The 23,027-nt window shown below is 43.6% G+C and overlaps 2 long non-coding RNA genes across 2 annotated transcripts; both read left to right on the forward strand.

Annotated features, from left to right (window-relative positions):
* On the forward strand, nucleotides 1-22,838 carry LOC115306673. The gene is made up of 3 exons (XR_003915397.1): nucleotides 1-157; nucleotides 246-501; nucleotides 22,396-22,838. It is a non-coding gene; the product is annotated as an uncharacterized LOC115306673 (long non-coding RNA).
* On the forward strand, nucleotides 4,225-6,728 carry LOC115306674. Its single transcript, XR_003915398.1, has 2 exons — nucleotides 4,225-4,320; nucleotides 6,298-6,728. It is a non-coding gene; the product is annotated as an uncharacterized LOC115306674 (long non-coding RNA).
* Nucleotides 22,839-23,027: the final 189 nt, after the last annotated feature.

The raw sequence follows: 23,027 nt of genomic DNA on the forward strand, positions 1-23,027 counted from the left end.
CTAGAAACTAACAAAGGAGGAAGAAAGGAGACAAAACTGGATGAATCAATTTTTCCCAATTGTGGTAGCCAGCTTCCAAGATGGCTCCAGTGACCCCTGCCTACTGGTTTGTACACACCATGGTCTGTGTGATCAATAGTATGTGGCAAAAGTGATGGTATGTCACCACTAAGATTAAGTTATAAAAGACTTGGGCTTCTATTTTGGGTGTCTTCCCCCTCTCTCTCTTTAATCTCTCACTCTAGGCAAAGTCACATGCCATGTTGTGAGCTACCCTATGGGGAGGCCCATGTGGAAGGAACTGAAACCAGCCAACAGGCAGTGAAGATCTGAGGTGTACCAATAACCATGAGTGTGAGCTTGAAGAATCTTCAGCCCCAGCCAATCCTAGAGATGACACTAGCGTTGGCTGTCAATTAATTTGACTAATATCTTCTGAGAAAACTCCCAGAAAGACCCAGCTCAACTGCTTCCAGATTCCTGACAATGACAAACTGTGAGGTAATAAATGCTCATAGTTTTGAGCTGCTAAGTTCTGGAGTAATGTATTCTAAAGTAGTACATAATTAATGCAGATGTTGGTTCTTGGAGGCTGGGTGCTATGGTAATAAAAACCTAAAATGGGGTTTTAAAGAGAACATTAGGGAAACTTCCCATGCACGTCTCAGCTGAACTCAGCCTCTCTCCACCCACACCTGGGGCTTCTCTTGGGCTTCTGGAATACAAAATACTCCCAAAATACAGACTTGATTGTGTTTTTCCACAACACCATTCATCTAATGATGTTCTTCTGTAAAATTCCTTATTTTGCTTTTACCACTCCCTCTTCCTTTACAAATGCTGCGTATCATCCACAAAGGACACCTTGTGTTCCTCACACTTGTGCTCTCTCTCACCGCTCAACCTCACGCTACTGTTACCTCTGACTGAAACACCTCTCTTCTCTATCCCTCTGCCAGAATTCTCACGTTCTTTCTTTGAAGAGCTTTCTTGAGTCCCTGAGACTAGGTTAGACATCCTAGCTACGTGCGCCTGTGGTGTGAACAGTGGTAATCGGAAGATGAGGGTCAATGGGGGAGACACTTGGACAAGATAGAGCCTTGGACATTAGGAAGTACTGCTGTGCAGAATGTCTGTGGTTCACACTTACCTTGAGACCTGACTCTGTGACTATTGAAGGAAGCATCTTGGTCAGGGCCCAGGGCACATGAGTCATAGCCTAAGGTGTGTCCTGAGCATCCTATGGATCACTGACCACATTTATCCTAAGAAACAATGACCAAAGCATGAGATTGTTCTTCCCTTATGCTTTCTATAAATAGCCTGCTTTTCTTTTTTAACAGCCTGGGCTAAGAGGAATCAATCCATGGGCCCCTAGATATGGCATCACAATAGCATCTTTGACCCTCTCCCAGAGCTCAGTCCTTCAGAGAGAAGAGCCAACAAGAACAGGGCAGCGGTGACCTTGACCTGGAGGGCGGAATTGCTTGCTCAGCCACTGGTTTATGTGTGGGCCCAGATAATTCACTCCTCCTCCCTGGTAGTCCTTTATTCACCTGTGGAATGGGTATTATAGTTTTTTACCTACCTCAGAGGTGTGTTGGGAGTTATAATTAATGGTGGTTAAAATACTTTGAGAGGCACAGATGAAAGGCCTCATGTAAGTACACATCATTATCATGACTAATGGTATTTTTCTTCTTCGAACACACTGGGAAACAGCTCTCTTAATCTGAGCTATTTGGTTGCATCTCAGATCCCCATTCAGATAAGAGACAGTACATACAGCCTCCAGGCTGGCCACACAGCAAACCTTTAATGCTTTGGAAATCTACAGACATCCTAAAAGTGATTTGAATCTCTCTTTCATCCACCCTCTTTTGGCATTTCCTCAACATGGCCTGACTTGACACTGGTAGGTTTATGTATTGTGAATAATCTGTTTAATCCAAAGCGTTTCCCCAAGTGTGAAAGAAGGAGAGAAAAATGCTCGTTATTGTTAATATGTACTGATGAACCCAGCATGGGCTCCAGCTTTTCCCAGACCACAGAGAAAACCCAGACATTTGTGAGTCATCAAAGGATCTATTTCCCAAGGTGGAAACCAAAGTGACTTGTTAGGGGCCAGCGCTAGGATCTTGTTGGGTCCTGGAGTTCCTGGGATTTGGGACCCTGGGAGAAGGGACTTGTTTTGTGACCCCCCACCCAGCCCCTCCAGCCCCCATCTTGCAGCAGAACATGACATTTAGCACAGGCTGCAATCAGCGTGATGGTCCAAACTGTACTTGCAGGAAAGAAGAACAGTCAGTCATCTTGGAGCAAACTAATAGTTGTAATCACTGAAGAAAAATAGCTTTAGATTTGGAATTAAATTAAGCTGAATCCTCTGAGTTTATGGCTTTCTGTAGTAAGAACCATTATTATGTGCTGTTACTTGCCAAGTGAGGGTAGGAAGATACAATCTTGAGTCCTCCACGGAATTTATGGACCTCCAGGCTGTGATTCCAGCCCTGGCTCCTCTTCATGCCTCTTGAAGTGTCCAAGAGGCTTGGGTTAGGTGGCAGGTTTTATCTGTTTTTCTGATGAGTTTTGAGGACAGCTTCATACTGGGTGTAATATAGGTTTTGAATACAATTCCCCCCTCAGCGGTCTGAGCTGATCTTGCCCCAGTTCTTAAAGAAAAAACCCAAATGGTTACAGGATGTCTGGAGCTTGCCATGCCCATGAAAAAACAGGTTCTCTCAAGCTTTCCCCAGAGGTAGCATGATGTGGGAAGTAGGGTAGGCAAAGCTGGAGTGTCAAGTTCCCTGCTTCTTACTAGGTGGTGACTTTGGTAGATTTACCGGAATTAGAGGTTGAATTTCCATTTTCTTCTCTGTAAAATTAAGCTTGACTCTCTGGGTTGTCATGATTAAATGAATGTACACAAGGCATTTAGTGAGGAACTGGACACACAGGAGGTGCTCAGTGAAGGTTGATTTGCTTCTTTTTCTCCTTCAGTTGAAGCAAAGACACATTTTGCATATAGACCCAGAAAAGAACCAACAGTACGTGAAGGCTATAGGGTTGTAGCCATGTCATGAAGCAAAGAGTCAGAAAGACTGTTACTTACTCATTATGTGGCTTAATGTGGGTCTCCTAATGCCTTTGAGCCTCAATTTCCCCATGTTTTTAATGTTTATTTTAAAAAATTTTTTAAATTTTAATTTATTTTTATTTTTTTAACATCTATTATTTATTTTTGAGAGACAGAGAGAAACATATCATGAGCAGGGGAGGGGCAGAGAGAGAGAGGGACACACAGAATGGGAAACAGGCTCCAGGCTCTGAGCTGTCAGCACAGAGCCCGACGCGGGGCTTGAACCATGAACTGTGAGATCATGACCTGAGCTGAAGTTGGACGTTCAACCGACTGAGCCACCCAGGTGCTCCAATTTTTAAAAAATTTTAATGTTTATTTATTTTTGAGAGAGAGAGAGAGAGAAAGACAGAGTGTAAATGAGGGAGGTGCAGAGAGAGGTGGGGGCGGGGAGTGGAGACAAAGAATCTGAAGTAGTCTCCAGGCTTTGAGGTGTCAGCACAGAGCCTGATGTGGGGCTTGAACCCACCAACCATCAGATCATGACCTGAGCTGAAGTTGGATGCTTAACCTACTGAGCCATCCAGGTGACCCTCAATTTCCCCATTTTAATAAAAGTGATGATAATAATAAGATCTTGGACCAAGGCATTTCCTTTGTTGTCACTGTTTCAATGGAGCTGCATGTCCGGGCCACCCAAGTCTCCAGTGTTATGCCCTCCGCCCCATCTCTGCTCGTCCCAGAGTGCTTCTTGAGCTCTCCTGCCAGGATAACAGGAGTGTGGCTGGGGTGGGAGGGCAGCCATGAGCCCCCAGGTTGTGGCTCTGTGGCCCATTCCATACACGATGGTAGTTACCAGCACAGAATCTGGGTCAGTTACACTCTGATTGAGTCTGGGTTTTGTCTCTTATAGTTAGTGACCTCGGTAAACGCTTTATCTCTGAATATTCATTTCCTCATCTGTAAAAAGAGACGAAGCATCTAATAGTTACTTCAGGGGATTGTGGTGAACTTTCCTATTGGCTAATATTTATTGAGGATCTCATCTGTGCTGGGCATATGTTAAGTGCTTCACCTAAGTTTCCTCATGTAGTCCCCACAACTCTGTGAGATTGATATCAATATCATTCCCATTTTACAGATGAGAACACTGAGGCTCCAAGAGTAATCAATCTAGTTCAGGTCACATAGCTATTATGTAACAAAAACGGATCAACACCTGCATCTTTCTGATTCCAGAGGTAAGCACTTGGCCAGGATAATGAGATAGGAGAGTATAGTTGGTGCTCAACATAATCTGCTTACTGTGATAAATAGAATATGGAGTCTGGCGAGACAGATAATTCTTTAGATTTGGGGGATGGAAGCCAGAGACTCGCCTCAGTCCCTGCCATTCTCTCTTGCTGTATCTGCTCTCCCGGTGATCACCCTATACTCTGCAGCAACATAGCGGCTTCCTCATAGAGATTGCACCCGGCCAGTTGACCGAGGGCTGAATGAAAGAAGTACATGGACACAGCAAAACAGTGCATTGATCATACCCTACTGGAAAGGGGATTGCGTGAGGTTGGGCTGGAAGAGCTAGAGCTAGAGTTCAGTCTGCGGCTAATATTGGGTCTCCCCCTCACTGTCTCTGGAATGAGCTTGGGTCTAATGAGTGTTTGCAAACGGTCTTTGAAATTTCTGAGATAAAAGGCCATGCCCTATTTTCCAAGGAGCTTTGCTAGTTCCCATTGATCTATCTGTCTGTTATTGGGGATAGAGGGCAATTAAATCATCCGTGAACATCAAAGACAAGTTACACCACTCTGTGTCCTCACCACCTTAGTGCCCTGTGTAAAATGGGAGCTCTGTAAATGTGTGGTTTCACTGATGAACATGGGGCTCATCTGGCTTTCCTTACCGGCTCTGCTTTTCTTCATCGATGCCTCTTCTATTAATTGGGTATGCAGCTGTGAGGTGCCATGAATGTTTATGTGGGGTGTTCAGGAGGGACAAGGTGGCGAAGGGAGAGGAATGTGCCCTCTGCTCTTCCTCTTTTGCATGCCAGGGTGTATCATGGTCAGCCCATGGCAGCTCCTGGCTCTAGAGCCTTGTGTGTGGGTTGGGGTGTATAGTGGAAACCAAATGCAGAACAATAAAATTCTGGATTTTAAAGAAATTAGAATTCACTGCTCCAGTGAAAGTTCTGAAGGGCCCGTGAAGCTGAGCTAAGCATTTGGGCCACAGGAACCAGGTCTGGGAACAGGTCTGTGCCTCTGAGGCGACACCTGTGAGGCTTTCATGTGTCTCTTAGAAGCCGTGTGTCTCTACTTATTCCCCCAAGATAGGCCCTCAGGTCAGAGTATATATATATATATATATATATATATATATATATATATATATATATATACTATACACACAATATATATATGTATATGTGTATATATTTATACTCACACACATATTATATTATAATATATACACATATACACACATATACATATATATACACTTAATGTTTGTTTATTTACTTATTTATTTTGAGACTGAGAGAGAGTGAGAGAAGTAGAGAAAGAATCCAAGCAGGCTCTGCCCTGTCAGTGCAGAACTCGATGCACAAACTGTGAGATCATGACCTGAGCGGACATCAAGAGTCTAACCAACTGAGTACTCAAGTGTCCCTATTTTTTTGTTGTTGTTCTTGTTCTTAGTGTTCCCACTGGCTGAGCATGAGCAACGTTGTCATTCATGGAAAGAGCCTTGGGGGTTCCAGGCCTTCATTTCTGGCAGTTCTCAGATCTCCCTTATCACGAACCATTGGTGGGGTTCTCCGTTGTCCTTAGTTTGCTTTGAGTTATCAGGCCGCCCAGAATTTCCATCTTGCAGGATTTCAGATGAAGTGAGGTGCTACCTTTGGCCAGTCAAGGCAGGTGTCTGGGCTGGTTGGGAACTGATGTGGGGCTGTGGATCTGGTCCTGCCTGGGGGAGTGTATAGAGTAGTTTCTGAGTCTTCCCCAGAAGGTCTACACCACCAGCCAACATATAGACTAATTTATGCAAAGGACATCCTAGTGTGGTGGGCAGAGTCCTAGCTTTCAAATCAGAAGACTTGGGTGTAAATAATGGCTCACTTAATTGCAAAACTGTATGTAAACTGACCACCTCTCCAAATCTTGCTTTTCTTCCCTCAGTGCCGTGGGTATATTCATCTCTCTCTCTCTTTCCACAAGTAGGTTCGAAGACCAATGGAATAGTGAATGTGAGAGACAAGAGGCCATGTGGGGAAAGGATTTGTGAATAGTGTCAGGAGAGGGTTTGAAGACTAACCAACATGCCCTCGCATATCTACGTTTTATTTATGTTTTCTGGAGAAAATACTCTTCATTGTCCAGCATCGTAACTCCACTTCCGGTGACTCTCATCACACAGCTAAGAAGACAGTGCCTAGAGTAACAGGAGGTGTATGGTAGCCACTCAGACCTTAGTTGTTGAGGTGACATAATAATTGAGTGTGTAATGGAATGTGATATGAAGGTGCCTTCTGGGTACTGGAAGAGCATTTATTTACCAGGCTTAAAAAGCATACCTTTAAGTGAAAGAGCTGGGATCCATTAAAAATAAATACAGACAGCTTTTGGTTGCTCAATAAAGAATTCAAAAAATACTGTGTATTAGAGATGACAATCCCAGTATTATTCTTAGTAATTTCAAAATAATGGAGTGTGTCAGTTATTAAACTATTGTCTTCCAGCATTAAATCCGCTCTTCTCTACGGGAGCCCCCCCTTTTCTGCAGTTTTGATGTTCACAGTTTCAGTTACCCCAGGTCAGCCATGTTCAGTGGTCCTCCTCCGGACATATCGTCAGGAGGTCAATAGATGCTTAATGCTAGGTCACAAGGCCTGTGTCATTCACCTCACTTTCCTCTCCTCACACAGCCATTTTATCACCTCACATCATAATCAGAAGGTGAGTACAGTGCAGTAGTTCTTTTGAGAAAGAGAATGAACACATATAACTTCTGCTACATGTATTGCTATAACTGTTCTATTTTGTTATCAGTTATTGTAAATCGCTTACTGTGCCTAATTTAAATGTATTTTTATTTATTTATTTTTTATTTTTGAGAGACAGAGAGGGACAGCATGAGCAGGGGAGGGTCAGAGAGAGAGGCAGACAGACTCCCGAAACAGGCTCCAGGCTCTGAGCTAGCTGTCAGCACAGAGCCCGACGCGGGGCTCGAACCCATGAACCATGAGATCATGACCTGAGCCGAAGCCGGCTGCTTAACCGACTGAGCCACCCAGGCGCCCCTGTACCTAATTTAGAGGTTAGGCTTTATCATTGGTATGTACGTACAGGAAAAAACAGTATATATAGAGTTTGGTACTATCTGCCATTTAAGGCGTCCGCTGGGCGTGTCGGAACTTTATGACACGGATGAGGGGGATCTCTTGTACTTGGCTCTGGGGCGGAGGCTGTGCAAACCCCTTCTCTTCTGCCAGCTGCTCCAGGATGGCACCAGCAGGGGGTGCTAGAGGAAGGCTAGAAGCGGAAAAATGTACAGGCTGTAGCCCTGTTCTTGCTTCTGCTGCCTGTCAGCATGACCCCAACAAGGCTGCTGCTTCACCCTGGCGGCGCCAAGTTAGTCCAATACTCACCTGCTGCTGAATCCAACCTGCAGCTTCCCCGACACTTGCAGAATCAGCCTCATGCCAACACTCTTCCTTGCCTGACCTGGGCCACCAGCTCTAGTTGGCTAGTGCCTCCCCCTCCGAGGGCTGGAGCCCAGCCCTGTCAGGCCTCTCCTCCAAGCTTCTGGTATTTCTTGTTCCAAACGCTTCCCTTCGTTTCTCCAGGCCTAGGAGCGGGAGCTACCTCTTGCACTTGTTACTGTAGAGACAGTTTAGACTTTTCTTTTTGCCTTTTCAGCTCTTCCAAATCCAGCTAACCATTTTTTCCATTAAATTATCCCTAGTCATGGGACACCTGGGTGGCTCAGTCGGTTAAGTGTCTGACTTCAGCTCAGGTCATGATCTCATTGCTCATGAGTTCAAGCCCCACATCGGGCTCTGTGTTGACATCTCAGATGCTGGAGCCTACTTCAGATTCTGTCTCTGTCTCTCTCTGCCTCACCCTTGGTCTCTTGCTCTTTTCTCTCTCAAATATAAATAAACATTAAAAATATTTTTTAATTAGCTAGAGTCAAATAACAGCTGTGGTAGTTGGTATGGCGTGGACTGTACTCTGACAGATGCCCTAAATCTTGGAAACCCGAGAGCTTTGATGAGAATTCTCTCTTTTTGGTGGGTCTTCTTTTGATAGCCATGTTTCTGGAAAGGAGGCATGGGGTGCAGGAGCAGTTAGATATACGAAGAGGTGCTGCTTGTTCCAGAACGTTTGGAGAGATCTAGGGGGCATATCTTCAGTGGGGGATGGAATTACAAATAATCTCTAACCTGGTGTTAAGAAATTTTGCTCTAAAAAATTAAGAGAATTTAAAAAAATGTTTATTTATTTTTGAAAGAGAGAGAGACAGAGTGTAAGTGGAGGAGGGACAGAGTGAGAGGAAGACACAGAATTCGAAGCAGGCTCCAGGCTACAAGTTGTCAGCATAGAGCCTGGTCTGGGACCAGAACTAAGGAACTGTGAGATTATGATCTGAGCCTGGTGTCAGACGTTCAATCGACTGAGTCACCCAGGCACCCTTCTAGGATTTTTTAAAAAATTTATTTTTGAGAGACAGAGCAAGCAGGGGAGGGTCAGAGAGAGAGGGAGATACAGAATCTGAAGCAAGCTCCAGGTTCTGAGCTAGCTGTCAGCACAGAGCTCGACGCGGGGCTCGAACCCATTAACTGTGAGATCATGACCTGAGCCGAAACCAGATGCTTAACCAACTGAGCCACCCAGGTGCTCCCCTTCTAGGATTTTTAAAATGAGAAGCTGGAAGAGGCTTTAAGGACCACTTAGCTCAATCTCGTCATTTTATAGGTGTGGAAACTAAGGGAGGGTTGATATTTTCTTGAGTTCAGTTAATTAAAGCCATTGTCCGGCTGGGAACTCATGTGTCTAATGCTTATTCTGCACATTTGTCACTATATTATGCTGTACTTAGAAACTCCAAATCAGATGGGTCTCAGACACGCATGGGTCATCCAGGGTTGGACTTTCTGGGGTGATTCGGCAGAGGATGTCTCTTCAGGTCTGCGCTGTGAGATGTGCCTTAGATTCTTACTGGAAACCTCACATCTTAGATGCCACTGAGAAGTTATATTCTGACGATGGGGAGGAAAATTAACTTTGCACTGCTGGCTTCTTGCCTTCTAAGTGTTGAAGTCTCCTAAGCCTCAGGCTTTGAACCTCTTCTGTAGCTATACTCACTTTGTAGGTGATCTCACCTAGTTCTGACTTTAAGTTCATTCTTTTTTTTTTTTAATTCTTTAATGTTTTAGTTATTTTTCAGAGAAAGAGAGACAGCATGAGCAGGGGAGGGGCAAAGAGAGGGAGACACAGAATAAGAAGGCAGCTCCAGGCTTGAGCTAGTTGTCAGCACAGAGCCTGACTCTGGGCTCAAACCCACGAACTGTGAGATCATGACCTAAGCCGAAATCAGAGGCTCAACTAACTGCGCCACCCGGGCGCCACTTTAAGTTCATTTTTTATTCCAGATTTATGTCTTCAGTCCTGACCTTTATGCTACTTTCCAGGTATATAACCAACTGCCTATGTATCATTGCCCCGGGACTGCCAGTAGGAAACTGAGACTTGACACCCCTGAAACCAGACTTTCATCTTCTTCCCAGTTCCTGAGGCTGTTTCTTCCTCAGTGTTCTCTATCTCTGTAAAGAGTACCATAACTCACCTTGCTGCTCATGGCAAAAAATAAAAACAAAAAAAACAAACCTTGATTTTTCTTTTCCTTTCCCTTCTACACATAATTCCCCTGCAAACTCTCTGGGCTCTATGTTCAAAATGTATCCAGATCTAACCTGTTCTCATTTCCTCCGTTGCTCTACCCTACCCTTCCCTGGACTACTTAATAGTTTCCCAACTGGTCTCATGTCGCCAGGCTTGCCATCTTTCATTCTATTTATATAACAGCCAGACTCGACTTTCATTTCTTTTTCTTTTTCTTTTTTATTTTACTTTAATATTTGTTTATTTTTTGAGAGAGAAACAGAGATAGAGATAGAGAGAGAGAGAGAGAGAGAGAGAGAGAGAGACAGAGTGTGAGCAGGGGAGGGGCAGAGAGAGAGGGAGACACAGATTAAGCAGGCTCCAGGCTCTGAGCCGCCAGCACAGAGCCCAATATGGAGCTCCAACCCGCGAACCACAGGATCATGACCTGAGCCAAAGTTGGACACTTAACCGACTGAGCCACTCAGGTGCCCCTAAATTAGACTTTTAAAACCACAAATCAGAAAATTAAAAGCACACACGAAAAGCCCAAGAGTCTCCCCAGCTTGCTGCCTGGAAGTGCTTTCGGGTCTGTGGGCAGAATCCAAGCAGAACATGGTGACCTCCCTGAGCTGAGGAGAATTCAAGTTTGGAGGTGCTAAGGTGGCTAAACTTGGCAAAAAGGAGAAATGAAGAGGGGAGGGGAGCCACACAGGGAAAGAAATCTTTTTAGGAGTTGCTTCGAGCCTGTTCCTGAGTACCAAACTGTGCATGCATAGGGTAAAGTTCCAAGAAGCCAAGCAGAGAATGACCAGATCCTAGACATTAAAAAATTGCCAGCGCTGATACCTGGAAAGCCGGAAGGTGTTTGTGTTCTAATCAGCTGAGGGCATAGTACTATTCAAATCCTGGGGCATTCAGGAAAGACCTCAAAGGGTTACTGATGTATTTATAGGGCTAACCTAGCCATAAAGTGAAGACTATGTTAGACCTACATTAACAATACCTAAACATAAGGCTCAAAAGGATCAAGCTGAATTCCAGGTAACTTGTCTACCTTACCAGAAAAAAAAAATCCAACACTTTTTTATAGTACAAGATTCAACACTCAATAATATAAAGTTCAAAATGTCTAGCTTCCCAACAAGGTCTAGTCATTCCAAGACATCGGAAAATGTGACCATAGCTGTTACCATTTTAGGGTTGTTGCATTTGCTGTTCTCTCTTTGCATCTCCAGATGCGTGCATAACACCTCAATTCATTTAAGTGTTTGTTCAAATATTTTTCTCAGAGAAAGCTTCCCTGATATACAAAATTGTCTTCATCTGTCAATCTGCATTCCCTCATCCTGTTTTTATTTATTGTTTATTCACAGCATTTGATCCTTTGATTATATATGTCTCTGATAAGTCATTGGTTTGATATGTCTTATATAAAGTATGTAATTAATGTACACATTGAATGACTGAGTGAATTGATAAAGCTGAGTGAATTGATATTGACATTGAATGAATCTATTTTCAGTGAATTGAATTTAATATCAATGAATTGATATTAAAATTGAATGAATATGATAAAGTAGTTTAGTCCCTTTGGGTAAGGCTAAACATGGTTACTTAATTTTCCAATAAATGCTAACAGGATTTTTATGTTTATAAAAGATAATCTGGCTTTAAGTAGTTATCTCATCAAGGTTTTACGACATTATAAAGTTAGTATTATATGTGTTTATATAGGCCATTGATTTTTTTTGTTCAAAAAAGCACGTTTTGAGCACCTATTATATTAATTTATGTATGGCAAATCAGGGTCAAGTCTAGTACCTTCAAATCTTGCATTTGTGTAAGTAAATAAATGGCTTGCAAAACTGGTGTAACAGGATATTGTGAACCCAATATCCAGACATGAGGACCAGTGGCAGAATCTTACATGGCTCTTTTCCTGGCCCTAAAATTGCATGAAAGGCAGCAAACCCTCACTTTCAGGCTTTTTTGACCTAGCAGATTCCTTCCTCCCTGCAGTCTGCTAACTTTGCTGAATTTTGGGCACTCCGTGTGAGAATCAGGGAGTGCTGCTGACCATTTGCATTATTATGTACCTTGATTGTGTGTGTGTGTGTGTGTGTGTGTGTGTGTGTGTACTAAATGTGTCTCTTCTTACAGACTTCTACTTTCTGGGTTACTTCAATTAATAGTATCTCCAGTCAACTCCTTCTCACTTCTGCTTCCAATCAGTCACTGTGTTCTGTAACCCTAAGTTCTCCCAAATCTCTCCAGTTCTCTCCAGTCCACTGCCCCTGGTCTGGCTCGAGCTGTCATCTTCTCTAGTCTGGGAAACTGCCACCTCTTACTTCTCTCACTCATCTCCTGCCTCTGGTCTTGCTCCTTTCAATCATTTCTTGAAAACTGATCACTTCACTCCCCCTTCTTACAACTATGCTCTCTTCAGAATAACGTCTGAGGTCCTTGGTGTCACAAAGCAGAGGATGGCATTGTGTGTTCTTTGCACTGCCAGCTGGGTGAAGTGCTGGAAAATCAGAGTAAAAGCACCCCTCTTGAGTCAGAGTTGCCATTCTTTCTAGTCTTTGAACCTGGTCTCACTCCTGTGGTCTTGCTAAACTACACTGCTTAGAGGGGAAGAATGCCAGGCACACAATGACAGCACAAGGCAGTAAGTGCCGCCATAAAAGCCAACACTGAGTCTGCTGTAGGAAGAAAAGAAATAGATGTTTGACTATGAGTGGAATGGCGGGGGGTGGGAGTTGAATGATGTGTCAGTTGAATCTGAAGGAATGAGTTGGAGTTTTGCAGGTGGTCAAGGTGAGAGAGTGCCTTCTAGGCTGGGCATACAGCCATATCTATGCATAGCAGAAGTGCAGAGATGGTAGATGATGAAGGCTTTGATACGTCATGTGCATGAATCTGGACATCTTGTCAGAGGAATCACTGGAGGATTTTAGAATCAGATTTGTGTGTTGAAAGATGACTTTGGCAACAGAGTATAGGGGGGATTAAGGGTGGGGATTGGAGGCAGGAAGCCAGTTAAGAGAGCACTGCAATAGCAGTAGTCTAGGCAAGAGATAATGAGGGGCAGAAATCACATCACTAGCTAACATTGATTCAAAGCTTATTATGTTCCCGGCACACAGTAGGTTCCATTTTATCTTATTTTATCCTAACAGCCTTCCTATGAAGTAGAGAAGGAGGCAGTGGTCCCAGAGCTCAAGTTCTACAACACAGGGGATGGACTCCTGGGGTACTAAGTAATTAAGGGATTGGTTCTCATGTTCCTTCCAGAACAGTCCAACCCAGAGTGCTTGATTTGGCTTCTGGGAGTGTCAGCAGAGGCCAAGCCATGCTCCCCTGGGCACAGAGGCTGTGAGTCAGGCCATGAGGGCTGATGGCTGGACTGGTTTTGTGTTTCCTCTGAGTTTTGCTTGCTTTGTTTCCACTTTGTCACACAATGCCACTGGATTTGAATTATGAGAGTTTCTGTGTCAGGCTGGTGCCAGCAAGTTGCATGACAAATGCACTCTCGAAATTGGAAGGAATGTTCCCTGTGGGCTAAGTGTAGGGTACATGTGATTCATCAGAAGGGCTGGAAAATGACGGCATTTGAGATTTATCACTAGCCTCTGTAAGGCAAAGCAGATACCCGTTTTCTGTGAAGAACTAAAAGAGAAGGAAATGAATTCCCAACACCCACAGCTCACCAATGAGGTGGATTTTAAGAACAAAATGACAAAAATTGTTGGAGTTTGTATTTCCTGGATCCTTTCAACTTAATAGAAATATGAGCTGACTTTAGGCTTTAAAACCAAACACACTCACCATCCATTAGTGATGACTACATCATCATGCATCTTTTGCCAAAATGGACCTGTTTGTGCTCCATTGGCAGTTGGCTGAAGCAGTAGTGAGGCATGTAGGAAATGTGCTCCTTATGAACATTGGGGTACATGTGCTCCTATGCATCAGCCCTTCTGTATCCCTTGGGTAAATCCCTAGCAGTGCTATTGCTTGGTCATAGGGAAGTTCTATTGATAGTTTTTTGAGGAACCTCCACGTTGTTTTCCAGAGTGGTTGCACCAGTTTACAATGTTCATAGCGGCCCCTTCTACAATAGCCAAATCACGGGAAGAGCCTAAATGTCCATCACCTGATGAATGGATCAAATATATACACAATGGAGTACTACATGGCAATGAGAAAGAATGAAATCTGGCCATTTGTAGCAAAGTGGATGGACCTCGAGGGTGTCCTGCTAAGCGAAATAAGTCAGGCAGAGAAGGACAGATACCATATGTTTGCACTCATAGGTCTAACAGGAGAAACATAACAGGGGACCATAGGGAGGGGAAGGGGGAAAGAGAGTTGGGGAGAGAGAGGGACACAAATCATGAGAGACTACTGAATACTGAAAATGAACCAAAGGCTGAAGGGGGCGGGGGAGGGGGAAGGGAGGTGATGGTCATGGAGGAGGGCACTTGTGAGGAAGAGCACTGGGTGTTATATGGAAACCAATTTGACAATTAACTATTAAAAAAGGAAACGTGCTCCTTGAGAATTGCTGCATTTGTCTGAGAAAACCCAGCGGCTCCGGCGTCCACATGACCTGACTGTTGTGCAAGTCTTTTCTAATGTGATGACTTTCCCCAGGGGACTTGAACCTACTAGTCCCTCTGTGTCTTGCAGCCTAAGTCCTCTGCCCCAACCCATGTTAAATAAGCAAAAATATTTAAAATTTTAAACAGAAATGAATTACATTTTTAAAATTTCAAAAAGGTTTCATTGGCACCTACGTGTTTAAATCTGTAGATCTTAAAGCATCACTCTTTCACTTCTGGTAGGTCTCTGACCAAAGCCTCCTGACCATGGAGTATAAATACTAGTGTTCCATTACCCTGCCCACACCATTACTCCCCAGTGCGGTTGCCCTGGTTGTTTTTCTTCTGAACCCTTATCAGCACCTGATAAATATATTGTTTTTCATCTATTTCTCCTTTCTTACAAAGCTCCGTGAGAGCAGGGACTTTATTTTATTCACTAATCTATCCTCAGTATCTAGAACCATTCTTGGCACATAGTAGATGTTCCACAAATGTTTCTGGAATGAGTGGATAAATAACTCCCACTTAATTTCTAGTTACATTAGTTTATGGCGTATTTGGAGTTCGTGCTGCCCTCCAGGCTGTGGGTGTACTCAGAAAACCTTTCCATTTCCTTCACCCCTTTTTCTATATTTTCCTGGTTGTTACACATTTGCAGTTGCCTGAGCCGTGGTTGGATGCTCAACCAACTGAGCCACCCAGGTGTCCCAAGAAACAGACTCTTAATTACAGAGAACAAACTGATGGTGACCAGAGGGAAGGATGGATGGAGGATGGGTGAAATGGAGGTTGGGGATTAAGGAGGACACTTGTCCTCATGAGCACAGGGTGATGTATGGAAGTGTTGAATCACTATACCGTACACCTGAAACTCATGTAACTACTCTAAATTAACTAATGCATTAAAATAAAAACTTAAAAGACAAAAGTAAATAAATAAATAAAGCTATCTGAGCATTGCAATGTGCCCCAACAACATGTTAAAGGGCAAAATGACTGTTAATACCATATGCTGGTCAAAGGCACTTTGGCTCCAGAGTTCCACTTTGTTCTAAGTAGGCTTCACACCCAGCACAGAGCCCAATGTGGGGCTTGAACCCACGACCCTGAGATCAAGACCTGAGCTGAGATCAAAAGTTGAATGTTTGGCTGAACCACACAGGAGCTGGCAGCTTTGTTTTTGTGAGTAAGTCTGTACATCACAAGTTCACAAACAGCTGAGCTTTTTTACCCCCAGGTGTGCATGGCGTGAAGCCTCTGTCCCTGTCATCAGGCCTCTTCAGCGTACTTCTCCGGGGCGCTGAGAAGTCCTGCCTCCTCCCTGTGCGCCTGCTGTGCCCTTGGGCTGAGATGGCACAAGCTCTTCGCTTCCCAAGGCCTCCCTTCTGCCTCCCGCCCACCACACAGCCCGTTCCTCTGCACTGACGCTTCTCTCTCCCACTGCCCTTATCTCTTCAGTGAGGTTACGAACAGCGAGATTCCGTGGCAGGAACCGCTGGACTTGAAGTCAGAAGTTCAGCTTTGGGCCTCATTATCTGCTTCATCGTGGGCAGCCACCTCTGAACCTCCATTTCCTCCCCAGTAAAATGGTGATCACTGTTGTCCCTGGACAATGTGACGCAACTGTTTTCAGGTCAGACGGGCTCATGTAGGAAAAAGGCTTTGCAAATGATCAGGCCTTTGCAAACATCGCAGACATTATCATTATAGGATTTTTTTGTGTGTTGTGCTATAAAGAGGAAAAAAAATCTATTATTTTCCTTTATACTACATACAATACTCTGACTGCTTCTGTATCCTAGTAACAACTGTGTGGTGGTTTTTCCCACATCAGGCATTTCGGCAACACCACCTGGGTGTACTAGAATTTTAACTCAAATCTGACACTGTGACTTAGAGAAAGCCAAGGTCCCACTGGTTAAGAGCCCAGTCGCACAAGACTGCCTTTCCCTCCCACTCTGACTTCAGATGCCAATTGCAAACCCGGTGTCTCCTGTGCATTTCAGAGACTGGCTACAAAGCAGAGGTTGCCACATCGCTTTCTCTCGTTTAATTAATTTGCTAAATTGGCCCACAGAACTCAGGAGCCCAGTTTACCTGCTAGATTACCTAATCAAGGAAATAACACAGCAACTGCCAGATGGAAGAGATTTGCGGAGCCAGGCATGTGGGAAGGGGCATGGAGCTTCCACTACGCAAGACCTTGATGCGTTTGTTCATCAGTGCAGAAGCTCTCTCAGCCCTGTCCTTTTGGGTTTTTATGGAGGCTTCACACACAAGTGCAATTCATTAAATCATTGACCATTGGTTAGTGAACTCAGTCCCTGGAGGCAGGGATTGGAGTGGAGGGGCTGAAAGGTCCAACCCTCTAATCCCGTGGTTTTTCCTGGCACTCAGTGCCCATCTTTGGGGCTTTCCAAAAGTCCCATTATTGACATAAACTCAAGTGTGGTTTGAAAGAGGTTTGTTATGGGGCACCTGGGTGGCTCAGTTAGTTGTAAGTGGACTTTTTTTTTAAATGTTTATCTATTTTTGAGAGAGAGAGAGACAGGGCGCAAGCAGGGGAGGGGCAGAGAGGGAGACACAGAATCCGAAGCAGGCTCCAGGCTCTGAGCTGTAACCACATAGCCTGATACAGGTCTCAAACTCATGAGCCATGAGAGCGTGACCTGAGCTGAAGTTTTACGCTTAACCAACTGAGCCACTCAGGCCCCCCTGAGTGTCCAACTCTTGATTTCAACTCCGGTCATGATCCCAGGGTTGTGGGATCAAGCCCCCAATAGGGCTCTGAGCTAGGCTTGGAGCTGCTTAAGATTCTCTCTCTCCCTTTGCCCCTCTCCCCTGCTTGCATTTTTTCTATATATAAAGTAAAAAACAAAAACCAAAACCAAACAAACAAAAACAATTGAAAGCAGCTTGTTATGAATAACAGAAGACACCTAGATTGCTCTTATCACTTAGGAAATGCCAAGAGTTTCAGAAGCTCTAGATGAAAACATAAATAAATAAATATTTTTATTTGAGAGAGTGTGTGTGAGTAGGGGAGAGGGACAGAGGGAGAAAGAATCTTTAGCAGGCTCCACACTCAGTGTGGGGCCAGACACAGGGCTCAATCCTATGACCCTGGAAACATGACCTAAGCTGAAACCAAGAGTCAATTGCTCAATGGACTGAGTGACCCAGGCACTGTCTTCCCCAAATATTTTAATTAAAAATCGCAATAACACAATGTTATAAACGATTGTCACTTCAGATAGCTGTGAAATTAGGTGATTAACTAGTTGTTACTTAACCTTCTAATTTCTGTATAAGTCTAATTACATGAAACAGAAGTTGGTGTTTTGATTTTTTACTTTGCTTTTCTGTTTTGAGTGTCATTGCAACTACTGTATTGTAAATGATGGAAAATACTTGCATATGTTAAAAAATATGAAACTTTATAAAGTAAAAAAAATAAATAAAATTTTTAAATAAAAAAAATCGCAATAACACAATGTTGCATCTAGAACAGCATGCCCCCCCCCCCCACTAAGAACTTCTCTCAGCTGGAGGAAGGTGGCAAATGATGAAGTATATTTTAACTACAGTTGCAAAATGAAACTGCTCAGATTGGCTGGCTTTGTTTCCTTTTGGCAATGTCCACATTTGGGCCAGGGTGATAGAAGAGAGGGAGAGAAAAAGAAGGAAGTCCATTTTTATTTATTTATTTTAAAGTTTATTTATTTATTTTGAGAGAGAGAGGAGACAGCATAAGTGAGGGTAGGGCAGAAGGAGAATCCCAAGCAGTCTCCCCACTATCAGCACATGATCTGACTCAGGGACTAGAACCCAAAAACCATAAGATCATGACCTGAGCCAAAATCAAAGTTGGACACTTAACCAACTGAGCCACCAGGGCGCCCTGGCAGCCAACTTTTAGAGTTGTGCATTCACTCTGTATAAACTACTTAGTATAATTGCATTTCCCAACCCCCTTTGCAGGTTTGGAACATTCATTTTTTCTTTCATTTATCCATTCATTAAACATTCATTGAGAGTCTGTCATGTGCTAGGCGTTGGGGAACCAGAGCAAAATAAGGGCTATTCTGCATCAAGCCTGGGTGGAGGGATCCCAGTGTGGACAAGGCGGGTGGGGCAATGGGGGTACTTCTAGGGAAGGGAGGGGCCACCTGCTCCAACCAGGGGGTTGTTGACTCTTCTCAGCATTGTCTGCATACAGGGTAAAAGGGCATGGCAGGCCTGTGAGGCATGTGGAGGGAGGGTAGGAACGCATCCAATACAAAGGAATCTGTCCAACTATATTGTTGCACTGCACTATTCAGTGACTTTAGGGATGAACTACTGGGTTCTTGGTGGCCAGGGGGCATGGTCATTATCTCTCTGACCTAAACTAATTTCTTTAGACCCCTTCTCAGCCCGTTGCCTTGGAGAAAAAGGCTGAATCAAGGAGCCTACATAATGAGCTCTGTGTCTCTTGGCTGTGGCCATGATGTTCACACACGGGATGAACTAGTTGAGTCTGCCTCCAATTATGGTTGATTTGGGTTTTCTAGACTGTTGCTTGGGTAGGCTGGAAAGCTCAAAGCCTCTTAGTCAAAGTCCACTTTCTTTCTTAAGATGCTTTTCTTTCTTAAAAACTTTTCTTTTCTTTTCTTAAAAACTTAATGACTCTAATACAATTTAAAAATTTAAATCCTATATTATTTAAAGTAAGTCATAAAAATGAACAGTGGGTGTGCTCATTTCTATTGGAAGTCCATTGCTTCTAACTTTCTTAGCAGGCACAGTCAGGAGGCATGTTTACATAATAACCTGTACACTTATACACATCTGTATTTTTGTACCTACCCATCTGTATCTATATTAAGCCAAAAATGACTTTATACTGATGTCCTTGACTCTAATCCAGTACAACATGGGCCATTCTAGCCTTCCCCACCTTGCTTATCTGTAACTTCTTTTCACAGGGAGAAACCTGCCTCTCACCACCCACCACCCATCACCCAACCCTAGGATGCACACATAGCAGATTCACAATTGTTAATTCCTACCTCTCTGAGAAATAACTTTAAAATACAGTGTCCATGTACGATCCTCTTGGTATTTAGCCTTCTTGTTTCCAAGTGACACAACCTTTCCCAAATTTTCTCAGGCTACTTAGGTTAGCTTCATAGCCACTCACCTCCCTCTTCAACACACACCCTGCAGTGCATCTCCCTGTGCTAAAATTATTTCTGCCCATTCGACTTGGGAGAAATACTGTATATTGGTTTGTCTGTGAGCCTTGACCCATGAAGTTTCTCTCAAGTCAGTGTTAGGACGCAAGAGCATTTCCCCAGAGGTGACAGACAGATGAGTCTGTTAGATGGTTTTTGTAAAATGGAAACTCAATTTTTTCACATATATTTATAAGTTTTCCTTGCTGAGTCTGGAAAATGTAAAAATTTTTACACTATAGGCAAAGCATAATTAGTTAAGTGGGATGAATTTCTGAACTCACTTAGAGAGCTATTTTCTTGTTCTCAATAACATGTATATTGTATTCTAAAAGCACTGCTGTGTCCTGAAGGAAAAAACCATGTTAAATGTCCAGAAGGTGAGTCTGAGAAATGTCAGTCCACAGTGGTCTGGAAAACATTGGTTTCTCTTGAGACAGTAAGGAATATTAAGAGCTGAGATGTGTTCAAAGACAGAGATTGAAGTGGAAATTGTGGTCTCCCCCATTTCTGTGGCTTGTCTGGGCTGCTGTGCATTGAGATGTTCCCACTGCCTAGACCCTTCCTTCCAGAACTGAGAGCCATTCCATCCCTCCTCTCCTCACGCACCTTTGCTTTGGCACATTGTGGGGACTCAGGAAATAATTGTGGAGTAGCAGAAGACTAGATGTAGGTCAGCCCTGAAAATCTACTTGATTTCAGAGTTACTTTCTGTTTGGCAATAAACACTTTTTTTTTTTTTAGTGGATTAATCATGACCATTTTATGCTTGGCCCCACATTTAAAATGTCAGTGGCGCTCTTCCGCCTTCCAAAGTTCTTTGCAAAGTGCATTAGCAGAGCCTTCCTGACTTTATGAGCTGCCCCGCCCGAGGACGGCTCAGTGCCCCCTCCGCCCATTTTATTGGCCAGCGAATGTTTGAACCTTGGTGTCTTTAAAAGGGAGTACCTTTTACTCACCAAAGGAAGAGCCACAAGTGGGACTTTTGCCAGAGGTGAAACACTTTTCTCCTCCCTTGCTACAAATCCATCCGTTTACACAGAGGGTGTCTCAGTGAGGAAAAGCTAATAAAAGTCATTCCTTTGGCTTTTCTCCCCTTCCCAGGGAAGTAGTACTTGGGAACATATAGAGACATTCTATCTGGTGGACCGACTGTCCTAGAGACTTCACGTCTCTAAGCCCAGCTTTCTCCCAGGGTGACAAGCTCATGGTGCTGCCAGGGGGTGAGGGAGCCATCTGGTGCTAGCACATTGCTGGGCTCATCACTGGGCACTTGGTACATCTGTCCTCTAGAGGCTGTGTGTCTGGATTTGTGTCAGTGTGCCAGTGAAGGGGACACTGGAGAAGGAGCCTGTATTAGTTGTGACGGTGGCAGGACCTCCCTGTTCAGTTGAGCAGGTTGTTTCTGCACAAGGCAGTGTGTCCAGGGGATGGGGCGATGATCTGGCCTGTGCCCTGCTCACCTGCCCCGGCATGGGTGTGCGTATGAGTTTCCCAGAGCAGGTGCCATTTGAGCTAGCAGGTGTGGTGGATATCTACTGCAAAAGCAATCAACTGTGCAGGATCCATTAGTCTACAGGCTTATAAAGCAGAGACCCTGTCTGATGCCTTTTTGGTAACTGCCATAGCTTGTTCAGTAAATTGAGTTCTCAAAGGTGTCTATTGCAATGACAGTAAAGAAACCAGAAAAGAAAATTTCTGATTCCAGATATTTTAGCAAAACTTTTTCTTTTTCCTTTCTGTCCTTTTCTTTTCTTTTCCTTTCCTTTCCTTTTCTTTTTAAACACAGGTGAGTAGTCCTTTACCTGGTTCATCCTATATTTTTCTGCTTCTCTGATGGTTTGGAAAAGTCTCTTGGATTCTCATGGGTTAAGTGAGGTAGGTTCTACCTCATCCCTGAGTGATGCGGTATTTCTCAAAGTGTGCTCCATAGGATATTAGCACCATAAAAATTGTTCCAGGAGAAAAAGGCTGTGGTCAAAGAAGACTGGTAACTGCAGACTTCCTATGCTCTTCCTGGAGATTAGCAATATATACTGGCTCTGTAAAGGTTTTGACAAGTCCTGTAGTGAAGAAACTTATTAAACTCTGTTTAACCCAAGGTATCTCAATTTAATTTGACAACAGGATCATCCACACCCCTTATTTTGTGAATGAATAACACCTATTACAATCCATGGCACGAATGTCTAAACAATAAACTCTGAGAACCACTGGAGAGTGGTCAAGAATATAAATGTTGAAATCAGGCTCAAATTCAAAACTTAGATACATTGACTTTGGACAAGTTTCTGTACCTCTCTGAGCCCGAGTTTCCTTTTCTTAAGATGCATTATCATGCCATTTGTTTTATAGAATTAACTGAAATAATATAGATAAAGTGCTTAACACAGAACCTGGGATATAGTAACAAATATATTAAACACCTACTATTACATTATCATTTATTATTACTCTATTATTGTACACCCTTAGGATAGCTTATATCATTCTTAGAGATCAATTGAGGGAAATGACAATCTTGATTCTAACAAGATGAAGTTTTCAAAACTGTTTTCTTTTTACAAAAATCTACTCTGGTAAAAAAAAAATTGGGTTTTTTTCCTCAGCTTCTCAAAACTCTGGGGATTGATATTCACCAAATCCAGTCCTTCTTCAGCCTGCGTCAACAAGTTGTGATTTCTTAGGTCAGAAGCCAGTTATGTTCACCTGGAAGAAAATTAAGCCCAAAGTGTCAAATGAAGTTCTGTATTTCAAAAGACATTTCCTAGGTCCTGGCCTGAAAATGACTTGAAAATTCCTGGGTTCTAGAAGCACCCACCTGGCCTTTCCTGATGCATGTACCACAGAAGATGTCACAGAGTCCACTGGCAGCTTGGCTGAGGCAAAGCACAGCTTCCATCACACCAATGCCCAGAAGGATGGAAAGCAAGACTACATTCCAGAGGACGATATGCTCAGGCTCCAGGCATGTGGCCCAGGTGGGCTGGTTGAATAAGGAGTTGTCCCTGCAGGAGGAGGAGAATGTTGGCCTGGCCTCTAAAGACAGGAAAGGGAGGGAGCTGTTACCTACCAGCCTGTAGAAGCATGCGTCTAATACAGGGGCTTATAAAGCTTATGCGTCTTCATTGTTCTCATCTTCATAAAGACAGCAGAGTTATTACTACCCATTTGTCAAAGGGTTGAACACACCAAATTTCCCTCGAATAGCTTTATACCTCAGTAAGGCATTGTAGGTACA

The sequence above is a fragment of the Suricata suricatta genome, chromosome 11 (genome assembly GCF_006229205.1).
Source record: "Suricata suricatta isolate VVHF042 chromosome 11, meerkat_22Aug2017_6uvM2_HiC, whole genome shotgun sequence".
NCBI lineage: Eukaryota > Metazoa > Chordata > Mammalia > Carnivora > Herpestidae > Suricata > Suricata suricatta.